Source organism: Somniosus microcephalus, chromosome 10 (genome assembly GCF_052327205.1).
Source record: "Somniosus microcephalus isolate GS21.2 chromosome 10, FLI_Smic_1.0, whole genome shotgun sequence".
In the NCBI taxonomy this organism is placed as follows: domain Eukaryota; kingdom Metazoa; phylum Chordata; class Chondrichthyes; order Squaliformes; family Somniosidae; genus Somniosus; species Somniosus microcephalus.
In genome coordinates this window covers 103,192,983-103,209,370 of record NC_140996.1, presented here as the reverse complement: position 1 = coordinate 103,209,370, position 16,388 = coordinate 103,192,983, and the positions used below count along the sequence as shown (strand labels likewise).

Here is a 16,388-nt window from a genome sequence, read left to right as displayed (position 1 = left end):
ATCGAGGACCTGACAAAGAGCTGCTCAGGATGTCAAAAGGTCCAGAACGCACCACCACAAGCCCCTCTCCATCCATGGGAATGGCCCTCATCACCATGGCAACGTGTGCACATCGACTTTGCTGGACCGTTCATTGACTCCATGTTCTTGATTGCAGTCGATGCACATTCCAAATGGCCCGAGGTCATTAAAATGAAATTAACCACATCTGAAAAGACCATTTCAGTTCTGAGGACCATGTTCACTAGAAATGGCCTACCAGAACATATCTGCACAGACAATGGACGACAATTTGTCTCTGACAAATTCCAAGGTTTCATGAGGAAAAATGGAATCAAGCACTACACATCTGCCCCGTACCATCCAGCTACAAATGGCTTGGCAGAAAGATTCGTACAGACTTTCAAGAAGGCCATCAAAGCAATGTACAGCGAGAATCTACCACTGCAACACAAGATAGACAATTTCCTCTTTGCTTATCGGAACGCAGTACACGCAGCCACTAATCAGACTCCAGCGATGATGTTTCTGAACAGGAACCTGAGATCTCGCATGGACCTTCTTAAACCGAATGTATGTCGTGATAGAGAACAAACAGTTCAAACATTTGAATGCTAAGCCAACAAGAAGCTTCAGTGTGGAACAGTCAGTTCTTGCTCGTGATTTCCAGACGGAAAAGTGGCAACCAGGGACAATATCCACAAGAGAGGGACCACTGATGTATACTGTGGATGTGGGAGAGAACGTTTTGAGATGTCATGTGGACCAAATTCTGGATGTTCAGGTGGAAAACACCCCTATACCTCGCCCAGACTCACCTGACATGGAAACAGACACTCCTGATTCATCAGCATCAACACCAGCCTCATCCACAGCTGAGAGCTCTCCCTGAGCTGATAGCTCACCTGATGCACCTGTACCTGTACAGTCTCATTCCCCAAAGCAAAAGAGTCTGGAGAGACGTTACCCAGAGAGGCAGAGGAGGCCTCCCCAGAGACTTGACTTGTAAAAGGGCTGTTGACAAAATAAAATGTTATGTTGGAATTTGAATTTTGTTACTTTTAAGAAAACAAAAAGGTTACTGTAAAGACAGGCTCTGTATGTTAATTATAGAAATTTTGCGTTAATATACTATTAAACTAAAGGGGGAGGAAGTGTAATGTATACAACATTGAAGGGACTACTTTGTTTTGCGGATGTACATCCTTAGTTGCGAGCGTATATAACAGACGCGTATCGATTTGTATAGTCAGTGCCGAAGTTCCAGTTATCAAGTAAAGATCACTTGAAGTTACTCTCAGTCTCTGCTGCTTTATTATGTTATGTTGTTGTGTATAGCGGTACAAACACAGCACTGTCCATTCCCCATATCTCTTGATTCCCCTAGAGTCCAAAAATCTATCTATCTCAACCTTGGGCTCTGAATACCAACATTTCCCAATCTCTCACCATTTAAAAAAATATTCTGCTTTTCTATTTTTTCTACTAAAGTGGATAACTTCACATTTCTCCACATTATAGCCCATCTGCCATGTTATTGCCCACTCAGTTAATCTGTGTATATTCCTTTGCTGCCTCTTTGCATCCTCCTCACAACTTACTTTCCTAACTAGCTTTGTATCATCAGCAAACTTGGAGGCATTACACCCAGTCCCCTCATCTAAGTCATTGATATAGAATGTAATTAGCTGAGGCTCAAGTACTGATCCTTACGGTACCCCACTAGTTACAGTCTGCCAACCCAAAAATTACCCATCTATTCCTACTCTCTATTTTATGTCCATTATACAATCATCAATCCATGCTAATGGTCTGGAATTTGCAGTCGGGATGATGGTGAACTGGCAGCGTTCACCGTCATTCCGTCTTTGAAGCTGACTGCAACTTTGGGATTTGGCGCATGCGCAGTCGAGTGCGTAAATCCTGAAGTTGCGGTCTGTCATTCACAGATCCGACACAGGCTGCACTGTGCCCACCCCCACAGAGCCGGCAATCAGTATAATCACTCAAATAATTGAAATGGATGAAAACTTAGTTCTTCCGCAGTTATTATGCTCTTAAATTCTCCACTAAAAGTTAGACCCATAGGGATTTGCAGTAACTGGTGGCGTTACTCCAGGGTCAGTGCCGAATGTGGTGTCCTGAAGTGGCATTGCATCTTCCAACAGCCTCTGGAAGCGAGGCTATGATTGCGCTAGGAATTGTGGGTTATTAAAAGGGCAATGCTTTGTAGGTTGCTTAAAAGGGCAATGCCTTCTGAACTGATAAATATAAAAATTCCGCTGACTGCAAATTCTGGGCCAATATATTACCCACACTCCCTTAAGCCCTAATTTTGTGTAATAGCCTCTTGTGTAGCACCTTATCGAATGCTTTCTGAAAATCCAAATACACCACATCCACTGGTTCCCCCTTATCTACCCTATAGTTACAATATCAAAAAACTCTATTAGATTTGTCAAACACAATTTCCCTTTCATAAATCCATGTTTACTCTGCCCAATCATATTATGATTTTCTAGGTGCCCTGTTAGCACGGCCCTAACAATAGGTTCCAGCATTTTCCCTACCACTGATGTTAGGCTAACTGGTCTATAGTTCCCTGCTTTCTCTCTTCCTTCTTTCTTGAATAGCGGGGTTACATTTGCTACCTTCCAATCTGTGGGGACTGTTCTAAAATCTAGGGAATTCTGGAAGAGCAAAACCAATGCATCCACTACCTCTGTAGCCATTTCTTTTAAAACACTAGGATGTAGGCCATCAGGTCCAGGGGATTTGTTGGCTTTTAGTCCCATTAATTTCTCCAGTACTATTTCTTGACTGATACTAATTTCTTTAAGTTCCTCATTCTCACTAGACCCTTGGTTCCCCACTATTTCCAGAATGTTTTTTGTGTCTTCTTCCATTTCTTTCTTTCCCATCATAATTTCTCCTGTCTCTGCCTGCAAGGGACCCATGTTTACTTTCGCTAATCTCTTCCTTTTTACATACCTATAGAAGCTTCTACAATCTGTTTTTATGTCTCTCACTAGTTTAATCTCATATTCTATTTTCTCTCTATCAATTTCCTCCTTTAACCTAATACTATGTTTAACTTCTCTTGTTAGCCAAGGTTGGACCAATTTTCCCATAGAGTTTTTATTCCTTAGGGGAATGTATATGCATTGTGAATTATGAATTGTTTCTTTAAATGTTTGCCATTGCTTAGGTACCATCATATCTTTTAATCTAGTTTCCCAATGTACCTTAGCCAACACGCCCCTTATACCTATGTAGTTTACTTTGTTCAGATTTAAGACCCTTGTTTCTGACTTAAATAAATCACTCTCAAATTCAATATAAAATTCTATCATATTACGATCACTGCACCCCAGAGGCTCCTTTACGTCAAGGTTATTTAATTAATAGCCTGTTCCCTAGTTGGTTCCTCGACATACTGATCTAGAAAACTATCTTGAATGCCTTCTATGAACTCGTCCTCAGCAGTATTACTGCAAATTTGGTTTTCCCAGTCTAAATTAAAGTCCCACGTGATTACATTATTACCCTTGTTACAACTACCTCTAATTTCCTGATTTATACTGTGCCCGACCCTACAACTACTGTTAGGGGGCCTATAAACTACTCCCACCAGAGTTTTCTGTCCCTTGCTTTTTTTTTTTAGCTCCACCCAAAGTGATTCTACATCTTGACTTTCCGAACCAAGATCTTTGGTCTCTACTGTCTTTATCCTATCATTTATTATCCAGGCTACCCCACTCCTTTTCCATTTTGCCCGTCTCTTCGAAAAGTCAAGTATCCTGGAATATTTAGTTCTCAGCCTTGGTCCCTCTGCAACCACGTCTCTGTAATGGCTATTAGATCAAACCCATTTATTTCTACCTGTGCTATTAACTCATCTATTTTGTTGTGAAAGCTTTGTGCATTCAGATATAGTGCGTTTAGCTTTAACTTTTTTCTATTTTCCCCTGATGTCACCTTAGTCACTAATGTCCTATTACCTTTGTTAAGCGCTCTGTCCCTTCCTGACCCACTCTGCTTATTTTCGCTATTCTGCTCTACAGCCTTGACATTTCTCTTACTGCTTTTGAATTTACTCTTTCCTGAATCCTCCCACCCATTAGATTAATGCTCTATCTACCACCCTAATTATTTGATTCGCTAGGACACTGGTCTCAGCCCAGTTTAAGTGGAGCCTGCCCCAACAGAACAGCTTCCTCTTTCCCCAATACTGGCTCCAGTCCCCCTACCTCCCACGCCACTCTTTCAGCCACACATTTACCCTTCTAATCTGTTTGTTCCTATGCCAATTTGTGAGTGGTTCAGGTAACATTCCAGAGATTATTACCTGTGAGGCTCTTCGCTTTAATTTCGACCCGAGCTCCTCAAACTCTCTCAGCAGAACCTCCTTCCAGTTCTACCTGTGTCATTAGTTCCTATGTGGACCAGAACAACTGGATCTGCCCCCTCGCACTTCAAGTTCTTCTCCAGCTGCGAGATGTCATCCTTAACCCTGGCACCGGGCAGGCAACACAGCCTTCGGAACTCCTGGTCACGGCTGCAGAGAACAGTATCTATTCCCCTGACTTTACTGTCCCCTACCACTACAACACTCCTGTTCACTAGCTCACTTGAATAGCCTCCTGTACCACGGTGCCGTGGTCAGCTTGCTCACCCACCCTGCAGACTTTGCCATCATTCACACAGGCAGCAAGAACCTTATTTCTGTTGATTAAGAGCAATGGCTGAGGCTCCTCCAGCATGGCACCTGGGGTCCCCTTACCTGCCTGACTCGCAGTCACACCCTCTTGTCCTTGACCACTAACCAGACCTGTACCACAACCTAACCTAAGAGGTGTGACTGCCTCCTGGATCAAAGTGTCCAGGTAACTCTTCCCCCCTCCCTGATGCCCTGCAATGTCTGCACCTCGGACTCCAGCTCAACAACCCTGAGCTAAAGTTCCTCAAGATGCAGGCACTTACTGCAGATGCAGTAATTGTCCAAGATCGCGATGCTCTCCACAAACACTTACATGCTGCAATTGCACCACACCTCCTGCACTGCCATCCCTATCTAACCTTGTTTTATTTATTTATTTAATTAAAATTTACAGGGGTTAAATTGGATATGGCCCGAAAACGGGCAGGGGGATCGCGATGCGCAATGTGCCCGTGCCCATTGAAAGTAGTGCAGGCAGCACACATAATTCATGTTGCCTGATCATTAACATAATTGCAGCGCTGAGCCCAGCGCTAAACATGCTGCTGGTTGGCTCAGCGCTCAACAGGGGGACCACTAGCATGGGAAGTCTGCTCTGTATTTAAAGGTTGCCTGCAGAGTGAAACACTGTCTGTGCTTCTTAAAGGGGAGGTGCTTTGTGAAAGAAGTACCTCATTCTGAATGGAATGGGAACTTAGCAATGTCTGAACAGGGCAGAGAAAAGGCACCTTGGTTCCCTGATGTAGCACAGGAGGCCTTGGTGCAGGGGTCTATAGGAGAAGACAGGTTCTCTACCCGCAGGGGGCCAGGAGGCCTTCCAGACACACTGTTCGAAGGCAGTGGGAGAAGATGGCTGAAGCCATCAGTGCCACCAGTCTTTTCCCCAGAACATGGATCCAGTGCCGGAAGAAGTTTAATGACCTCACACAAGTGGTCAAGGGGAGTGAATGCATCTTCAAATGCCATATCCCACCAACTGCACCATTAGCCTCACATTGCTCAATGCACTACACCCCCATCACTCACCTACCAATAATCTCTAGCAATCGCGACTCATTCCTCACAATCATAGCTTCACTTTACCCTCACACACTTACCACTGTTGCAAGCCTCACACCCACATCTCACACCTTGCACGCAATGCCAGCTATTCCACCCTGACAGGCATATCACCCAAACACATTGCACCACACTCACTGGCACACTTCCCTTTCTCTTGCAGGCCAAGGTGGCTCACAACCAGCGCAAGCACAGCTGCAGAACCTGACCCAGTTGGAGGAGACAATTCTGGAGTTAATTGGAGGGGCCGTCACTGAGGCCATGGCGATTGGCGAGGCTGAAAGCATTGATGATGATGGTATGCTCATACCTAATCCTCATTCTCACATCCCCCTCTTCCCACAACCTCTTCTCACTTACAAACTGCTGATGGTGTAAGCATGCACACCTTGCTTTTCCCTGCAACCCGACCCTTGTGCCTTTCTCCTTTCAGATACCCAAGAACTGTCACCAGCCCAGCTGATGCAGGATGAAGTAGAGGAGGAGAGTGATGGAGAAGAGACACCCTCACTCGATCTGACACTCCCAAGCTCCAGCTCAGAAAATGGCACTGTGCGCACTTTAGAGGGCAGTGTCGAGGCGGGATCTGCATGTGGTGAGTCACCAGGCATGAGTGGGCTGCAGCCACGCCAGCGGGAAAGAGTGGCGCAGGGGCCAGCTCCCCAGAGGGTGAGGTCAACATGAGTTCTGCTGCAGAGAACTCAGATGAGGACTTTGATGGGGTGGCCTTCAGAAGAAGGGTGATGGGCATGCACACTGAAATGCTAGGTGCAATGGCAGGCCTGCCAGAGAGCCTCGTCAGTGTCAAGGAGCATGGAGGGGTCTGGCTCTAACACCGCATGGGGCTTTGTGCGGAGCTTGGAGTCCATGATTTCCAGGATGGAAGTGATGGGCAACTCCATTAGCGCAATTATAGACCCAGCCATGATGCTGGGTGTGATGAGCGATGTCACAGCTTCCATTGCAGCACAAGTGGAAGCGACCCAACATCTGAATGCTGCAGTGGAAGCTCAGACCTCTGTCATGCAGGCCCAGCTTGCTGCCATGCAAGCTCAGACTGCTGCCATCATGGCTGGGTATACGAGTGTGGATAGGAGCTTGTGGGGTTTCACAGCAGTTCAGCAATCTGTCCTCCAACAGATGGCTAGGAATCTTGAAGTGCCGCCCTGGGGCATGGCAGTGGCTCCGTGGGTCAGTACCGAATTTCGTGGCCTATGTATTTAATCAATTTAGCTTATAGTTTTAAACTAATTACTTGATCTAGTTTAAGTTAGAGGTAGATTAAATTAAATATTTACCTGTATGATGAACCACTACAAGTATTGGAAGCAAAAAGCAGCACCTCCTTCTCCCCTCTGCACCAAATTCACACTCTCACCAAATTCCAGACTTTTTCCACTCTGTTTATGCTGCACTCTGTTTCTGACTGACTCTGTGAGACCATTCTGTGCATCAGCAGATACTGTTTACTTTTATATGTATGTTTTATCAATTTAGTGATGGCTGTCTTTGGGGTGTGGGCACATGACCTACTGGTTTGAGTGTTTAAACAACTGATCTACCAAGTTACTGTTTGGCTTTATCATTTCTGAAAGGAAGAGTCTCAGTCCTCCAACCTCCTGACGACAGTTGAATGCTGTGCAGACAATTCAATTTCGAAGATATTAATTTTAATAGCTTCCTGTTTCTGAAACCTTTTTGTTTTAGTGTGTCTCTTTTTTTATTGACATGCAATTTGATTTGTGATGAGAGTAAAATTACAAGAACATTCTTGTTTAAGAAGCAATTGTGCAATTTTCATGCCAGCTGTTATTGTAGATAACAGATGTTCTCACTTACATCACTCCTCCCCATCAACTGACTCACAATGCTCTCCACTTACAGTAATCAGTATTGAGAATCACTTTTCACCTTTGAAATAAAGAGGTAATGCACAATGTCCTTTTCTACAAAACTGTACACTGTACATCTGTTGCACAATGTCAAATTGTATGGGCTAGATTTTCAGTTGCTTGTGCCAGCAGTTAGCGCCTTAAGAGAAGTGATTTTCGGGCGCTATTCGTGTAGCGCCCGGGCGCAGCGCAGTTTGCGCCCCGCCCCAAATTAAGTTGCCCGTTAGCGCCGGCGCAAAGTTTAGCGGCCGCCCGGATGCGTGCGCAGAAAATGACGTCACATCCTCGTGCAACGCCCTTTGACCGCCCCGAATCCAAACTTCAGTCGGACCGCCCCATTCTGCGGCTGGCGTCCAGAGCGTTTGTAAAATGGAACGCAACACACCCTGGGGAGCGCAAATTAAAGGGCACTCCTCCTGCACTATAAACGGCAGTCTGCATGTGTTGTGTGGAAGGATCCAGTGTGTTGTTGTGAACGGTGTATTTATGTTTACCACCACCACCACCACCACCACCACCACCTCCGAAAAAAACACATGCACCCTTCCCCTTTAAGAGCTCACTGGCACCAGAGTGTCTGTCGGGCGCTGCGCTCTGCACCGCCGGCTTAGCGCCTAAAGATAGTAGTGGAACGCCTCTTTTAGCGCTCCACCAACCTCTTAGGGCGAAGCCACTGAATTTCCGGCAACGGGGCGCTACTTTGGGGCGGGCGCTAACTTCGGGCGGGCGCTAAGGTTAGCGCCCCAAAACTGTCTACACTGAAAATCTAGCCCTAAATGTTTGAACTTTGGAGTATATTAGCAATCAATCTTGTGGGAAATTCTAAAATCAAGTTTGATGTGTTGTGTCTTTTAAAGAAGCTGGTATCATAGAATCAGAAGGATGCCATTCAAACCATCATGCCTGTGCCAACACTTTGAAAAAGCTATCCAATTAGTCCTACTCCCCTGCTCTGTTACAGGAGAAGCTGCACAGTGCCAGTGTGTAGGTACCCAAATTTCAATGTCAAATACTAGTACATGATCGAATTGTTCTGTTTGGTCAGTCCATTGGGGAGGACAAGTGCAGTCACAGAGGCATGGACTTCCTTATGAAGAGGATGAAAAAAATCAGAGGGTGAGTCATCTTGAGTTGCTCTCAAACATGCCCAGTGGCTGGTATTGGTGCCTTCTGCCTGTACTATAAAACTGGTATTGGCACATGAAATGAGATCTGAAGTGGTGTTGGCATATGGCATGGGGAGATCTGGATCCCCCTTACAGACTAAAAAAATCCCAGCTCCAATTCTAGGCCTGTGGTGAGTTAGCTGATCTTAGCTAGGCGGTAATACAGGTGTGGAAATTGGCCTCAGCATTTCTGGACTAGGGAAGGAAGAATCAACCAGGATTCCCAGTGGTGGTCTCTCTGCATGATCTCTGCAGAAAATATGTATGTCTAGATTTTTGCTTGAGGACAGGATTGCGCCTGGCTGTAAAGCCCCAGTGGTCAAACAGTATGCCAACAGTCACTATCTAGGCTCGCTTGTGAAGTATGGCAAAACAATCAGAAGTTGACCATCCCCTGTGGAACTGCAATCCATGAGGAGAACAAATATGACTAAAAATAAATGTTATTTAACTAACTCTTTGTCTATAGGTTGAAAACCTTCAAGGTAACAAAAGCTGTAATTTCTAGCTGGAATAAAAAAGTAAAATATAGATTAATATGATGGGTAGCTTGTCCTATAATAGAGTATCATCAACACTTATTCATAAAGCTACAAATAGCATAGATTTAGTCAGATCCCTGCTGGTCAACTAATCTGGGCTCAATCCGTGCAGTCCTCACTGCAATCCTTCCTGTCATTCTGGATGGGACTTTATGTTTTACAATCTGTGTGATAATAGCTTTTGTGCTGCCTTATGTGAGTTGTATTGAAACTGTCAAAAGATCTGACTCACAAACAGTTCTCTCTTAATTTCCTGAGTCTTGCCCAAGACACTCAAGGGGGGAATTTTCCCAGCCCTATGGAGGCGGGACTGCCGGGAAAATGGCAGAAACTGGGAACGGGTACCGACCCCGCTCCCAACCCGCCTCCGTGCCATCTTCCTGGGAAGCGGGTCCCCGACTTGCGCAGGGACCCGTCTCCTCGGGAAGGGGATTAGAGCTAATTAACTGCCTGTTAACAGGTAGTTAACAGGCAGTTTTGAGGATTTTCCCCATTTTCCCCCTGCAAGTGCGGGCTTCCCGATGGCTGCGAATCTCGCCAGGGTTAGCGAGGTGAGCAGTGGGTCTGCGGGGGCGAGAGGGGTCAAAAAGTCTGCTGTAGAGGTGAGTGATGGGTGCAAGTGTGGAGAGGTAAGTATGAGAGGTGAGTGTAAAGCGTTAGAAAAAGTTTACTTACCTTTGCTTCTTCCTGCAGGCTTCAACCCTCGGGGATCCGAAGGCTCCTCATCTCAACGGCAGAGATGACAGAATGGCTGCTGCATTCTCAGATGCAGCAGTCATCTGCTTTCTGCTGAGGAGAGAGGTTTTGATGAGTCTTCTTGCAAGGGCTCACCTTAGAACAGTGATTGTCAGTGTTTCACAGCTTCTCAAAGCTGTAAAATGATGACAATTCATCTGTCAAAACTTTTCGACAGATGAAACGTCATACGCTGACGTCCTCTGTCACCAGCTTTCCCTTAAATGGCTGGCTAAGCCCGCAGGGCGAGCTTAACAAGGTCAATCAAAGGAAAATAGCGTGGGTTGGCCAGTCATTGTTGGGGGCAGGACTGAAACCCGAAAACCAGCAGTCCCGCCCCCAACGCGCCCCCATTGACAAAATCCAGCCCGAGGTATTTTGAAATCCATCTAGTTGCAGAATGATTGCAAAAGTGTTTTCTAATATTATGGTTGTACTGAAGAAACCAATTTTTAAAGGTTGTGGTAAAGTGATTTGTTGGAAGGAAGTGTATGCAATGACTGAAGTAATTTAAAAGGCCTACTAAATATAGCTATTGCTAGAACAATTTAAGATACAATATATAGAGAACATCCTTTGGAATAGAGCATCAACTGGCATATATCTTGGAATACAAAGATTTGAGGTCTCACTCATAACTACCCACACAGTGAGTTTCTGGTGCCAGCTGATAGTCTGGGAGAGCTGTTTCCCAAAGGGAGAGTTGGAAAACCAAAAGAGAAGTGTCTTATGCACCTTGCTCTGGCCACAGAGCAGCACTGGCATGTGCCTGTGAACAGATCACTAATCTTCACCCTGGACTGGGAAATCTAATAATAATAATAATAATAATAATCAACTTTATTGTCATTGTTAGTGCACAAGTGCAGTACAATGAAATGTAGGCTTGCGGCTCCCGAGAGTGTACATTTAGATTAAGACATTTAAACATTCAACATTCATTTGGCTTGTAATACATTAACACAAACATAACCATAATAAAGTGCATTGGCAGATGTGCAGGCTTTAGAGTTTATTTGTGGAGTTCAGTAGGATGACAGCCCTGGGAAAGAAGCTGTTCCTAAATCTGGTCGTTCGGGTGCGAATGCATCTGTAGCGTCTCCCAGATGGCAGGAGGGCGAACAGACTGTGGCTGGGGTGGGTAGGGTCTTTGATGATGGTCCGTGACCTCCGTAAACAGCGTTTCTGGTATATGTGCTCTATGGTCGGTAGCCGGGTGCCGGTAATGTGTTGGGCAGTTTTGACTACCCGCTGCAGGGCTTTCCGGTCATAGTAGCTACAGCTGCCATACCATACTGTGATACAGTTCGTCAGGATGCTCTCTATTGTGCAGCGGTAAAAGTTAGAGAGGATCAGGGGTGACAGGTTACATCCCTTCAGCCTCCTTAGGAAATATAGGCGCTGCTGGGCCTTCTTCACCAGAGAGGAGGTATTGAGGGACCAGGAGAGGTCTTCCGTGATGTGGACTCTGAGGAACTTAAAGCTGTCCACCCTTTCCACCACAGCCCCATGGATGTGGATGGGGGTGTGACTTCCGCCTTTAGACTTCCTGAAGTCCACAATGATCTCTTTGGTTTTCTTGATGTTAAGGGCCAGGTTGTTATCGGCGCACCACTTCACGAGATGCTGGACCTCCTCCCTGTAGGCTGACTCATCGTGTTGGTGATCTGGCCTACTACCGTGGTATCATCCGCAAACTTGACGATGGTGTTGGAACCATGAACAGCCACACAGTCGTGGGTGAAGAGGGAGTAGAGGAGGGGGCTCAGCACACATCCTTGTGGGGCCCCCGTGTTCAGGGTCGGGGGGGGAGGTGTGGTTACCTAATTTGACAGACTGGGGTCTGTTTGTTAGGAAGTCCAGGGTCCAGTTGCAGAGGGAAGTGTTCAGGCCAAGAGTGTGGAGTTTGGTGGCCAGCTTGTTGGGGACGATAGTGTTGAATGCTGAGCTGTAGTCTATGAACAGCATTCTGATGTAGGTCTCTTTACCATCTAAGTGATTCAGTGCAGAGTGTAGAGCAGTTGTGATTGCATCCTCCGTTGATCTGTTTGCACGATAGGCAAACTGGTGTTGGTCAAGTGAGGCGGGAACACTGGCTTTGATGTGAGCCAGGACCAGTCTCTCGAAATACTTGCAGGGTATCTAACAGAGGAGAAGGATGACAATACCATCGACAGTAACAAGCTCTGTAGACCAGTACTGAGACTTTATACGTCATTTAAATTGATAGAAGCTTGACATTACTTATACAATTACAATCTTATCCTTTGTAAAATGCATCATCGGTGTGGTAGAATTCGAACATTTCCAGAACATCTTGTTGCTCTGAGACACAAAAGCACTTCCAAAAACAAGGAGCTATCCTAAGATAAATTAAGAACATAAGCTGTTCATTTCATTAACGAGATAAGCCCGTGCAAGATGCTCTTCTTTGGTCCAAAATTAATTGAGCATTCAGATTTATTAAGAAAAAAAACTGAAATGAAAAATTTAGAAGAGGCTTAATTTTACTTTTGTGACACAGCTTCTGAGTAATTACATACTGCAACAATAAAGTAGCACCAAGGCTACCTGGGAAATTCCATTTCTTTAATATGTTTATTGAATATTAAATCAACTGGGAATCTCACAAATAAAGAAACAACTCCCTCATTTTAGGTTTCCTCAAAATTTGGAATGATATTCATATTTCCATGGAGAACTTTTCCTGTTGCTTCTGTATAAAAGACCATATTACTCCTTCCACCTGTGATTGTTACATTTTAAGCACAATAGAGTCCTGTCCTTGTTACTGCTGCCCAGGCAGCTGAATCCACTTCACTGCAGCCAGTACCCAAAGCTATTTTCTACCCCTTGAGGCAGGCTTGCTGGTGCAGGCAGGAGGACTACTAAGAGCTGCCTGAAAAAATGCGAATTAGGCTAACTACAGGAAATTCGCAAGAGTCAGTAGCATAACAGTTGGGCAGGAGGAAGTTCCACCCACCACACCTCCAGTGGCATTGCCACCACAGAGGAAACTCTCAGGCAATATTCCAAATGTGATTTGAACACATCTTCTACTCTGTTGTTCTGACTATACATCCAGGCATTCTATTTACTCTATTAATGACTTCACCATGGTATCCGGATATTGAAAATGATGAATTTGCTATCACTTGCAAGTCCCTTTCGAAGTCTTTGTCTGCTTTTTTAATTCCACTTTTTGTATATTATTGATGCAAACTTTTTTGACTACTGTGTAATACTTTAATTCGCCATTGGTGTGCCCAATTATGCCCAATGTAAATTCTTCTTGAATCTTTTCTGCACTGTCTATGTTAGTAACTTGGTTAGCTTACATTTAGCTTCAGTATCAGGTCAGTTATACACATTAGAAAGAATATGGTTGCAAGCACAGACTCCTATGGGGCTTTATTAAACACTTCCTCGCAAGATAATATTACACTCACAAGTAATCCGTGCGTCCTACTTTTTAAATCAATTTCTTATCCAGTCCCATGTTCAAACCTGGATTCCAGTATCTTTTAGTTAATTAACAGCCTTTCACGTCAAACACTGTCTAATCCATAGAATATCTTCCAATTTCCTGCCTGTTATTGGTAGTAGACGATTGGGCTTGTAGTTAGCTGTCTCAGATGAGTCAGCTTGGTTATCCTTTTTAAATATAGGCAACATATTTGCTTGCTTTCAGTGCTGCCAACATTCACTCCTGCAGTACTAAAATATACAGATAAAATAAACACACACAATCAACAATATAGACACATCAAAAAGCAAAGGAATCCGAAGGAAAGAGGCGAGATTCATTCCTTGGGGACTTCTTCCCCAATTTTTGCCTCCCTCCCTAAGGGCACACTACCAGTGTGAAGTGAATCCAGTGAGGACATCAACCAACTCCAATGCCTTTGCCTCCCCTCCCCCAGACAGCCTTATTTCCATCCTCGGGCAAACACAAATCTAGACCAATATAACCCAGAAATTCAGTGTTATCTCCATGTCCTCTTGAGAAATCCCTTACACAGACACTAGTTTGACCCTCATGTCTGGTTTTTTTTCTCTAACATCTGGTCTTCCTAATTAAACAGGATTCCTATGGTGACTCAGATGGAAAGTAAAATCTTTTCCCTGTAGGCTAAATACATGACTTTTTTCCTAGCACAATTTTAATTTCTAAATCCTTTTACATCTTTCTCAGAAATTATTAAGAATATTTTCCCTTCGATTTAATGCAACTCCCCTTCTCCCCAGGCATTTCCTCTCTCAATATATAAGCCTTGAGACCAGTGAACAAGAGAGGGGGAAATTCTAAGGAGAAAAGGCAGTCAGACCTCTGCAATATCCATTTCCTTATTATGCTAAAATAAGCACCTCAATTCATTTATTTATATCTGAGTTACATCCATACAGGCTTTTTGAAACATTAAACAAGTGCCCACGTATTAGCTTCTTAGCTGCACTCACCACAGTAAAGGACACTTAATGATTGTATTACTGTTGTAATCTTCAAATAATTGCATTAGCAACATTTATAAACTTGAAGTACATACAAACATATGAAAATGATGGGCAGGATAAGACCAGCTGGTCCATCAAGCCTGCCCCAAACTCAGGATGCTTTGAGCATCACGACTAGGCACTTCCTACCCCCCACAGCCATGTAATCTCCTGGGAGAGGCAAAAAACCCAGGGCCAATAAGGGAAAACATTTCTGGAAAATTCCTCTCTGCCCCCCTCAGGCCATCTAGGAGATCACATGGACCATGTGTTATCTGTAAAACCACTTAACTTGTATATGATGGGATCTGTACCCCAGTCAAGCTCGCTCTTGAAGGCACGCAGAGAGTTGCACCCACCACACCAGCCGGCATCATATTCTACAGGTTCACTACTTTCTGGGAAAAGAAAAATCACCCAACACCCAGTCTATTCTTATTCTTGCAGTCATGCCTTTTCTGTATTATTTGAAGTTCCTCTGATCTAGACTGTCTGCAAACATTTTACAGCAACTTAAGGGAATAAAACAATCTTGCAATGTCCACTCTAAATCTCACCAGATAAAAAAGGTGTACATCCACCCCCCCTGCCCCCCCAAACCCACCCCTACCTCCACCCCCACCCCCACACCCCCCATCCTCCACCCTCCACCCTCCACCCACCCACACTCAAGAAGCTCGACACCATCCAAGACAAAGCAGCCCGTTTGATTGGCACCCCATCCACCACCTTAAACAGTCACTTCCTCCACCACCGTCGTACCGTGGCTGCAGTGTGTACCATCTACAAGATGCACTGCAGTAACTCGCCAAGGCTTCTTCGACAGCACCTCCCAAACCCGTGGCCTCTTCCACCTAGGACAAGGGCAGCAGACGCATGGGAACACTACCACCTCCAAGTTACCTTCCAAGTCACACATCATCCTGACTTAGAAGTATATCGCCAATCCTTCATCGTCGCTGGGTCAAAATCCTGGAACTCTCTACCTAACAGCACTGTGGGAGTACCTTCACCACAGGGACTGCAGCAGTTCAAGAAGGCGGCTCACCACCACCTTCAGAAGGGCAACTGGGGATCGGCAATAAATACTGGCCTTGTCAGCGACGCCCGCATCCCATAAGCGAATAAAACAAAAACACCACGCCCCCAAACCCCAAACCCCCAACCCCACCCCTCCCCCTCCCACCCCCAACCCTGCAACCCCACCCCTCCCCCTCCCACCCCCAACCCCCCACCCCACCCCTCCCCCTCCCACCCTCAACCCTGCAACCCCACCCCTCCCCCTCCCACCCCCAACCCTGCAACCCCACCCCTCCCCCTCCCACCCCCAACCCTGCAACCCCACCCCTCCCCCTCCCACCCCCAACCCCCCACCCCATCACACTCCCAACACCCCCACCATACCCCCAAACCCCAAACCCCCAAACCTGCAACCCCACCCCGCCCCCTCCCACCCCCAACCCCCACCCCACCACATTCCCAACACCCCCACCACACTCCCAACCCCCCCACCACACTCCCAACACCCCCACCACACTCCCAACCCCCCACCCCGACCACACCCCCACCACACCCCAACACCCCCACCCCACCACACTCCCAACCCCGCACCCCGACCACACCCCAACCCCCCCACCCCGACCACACTCCCAACCCCCCCACCCCACCACACTCCCAACCCCCCCACCACGCTCCCAACCCCCCACCCCGACCACATCCCCACCACACCCCAACCCCCCCACCCCGACCACACTCCCAACCCCCCCACCCCGACTACACT

General features: G+C 46.0%; 1 pseudogene; it reads left to right on the top strand.

Annotated features, from left to right (window-relative positions):
• LOC147111591 (uncharacterized) overlaps positions 1-14,245 on the top strand; it is a 57,520-nt pseudogene extending 43,275 nt beyond the window's left edge.
• The last annotated feature ends 2,143 nt before the right edge of the window (positions 14,246-16,388 follow it).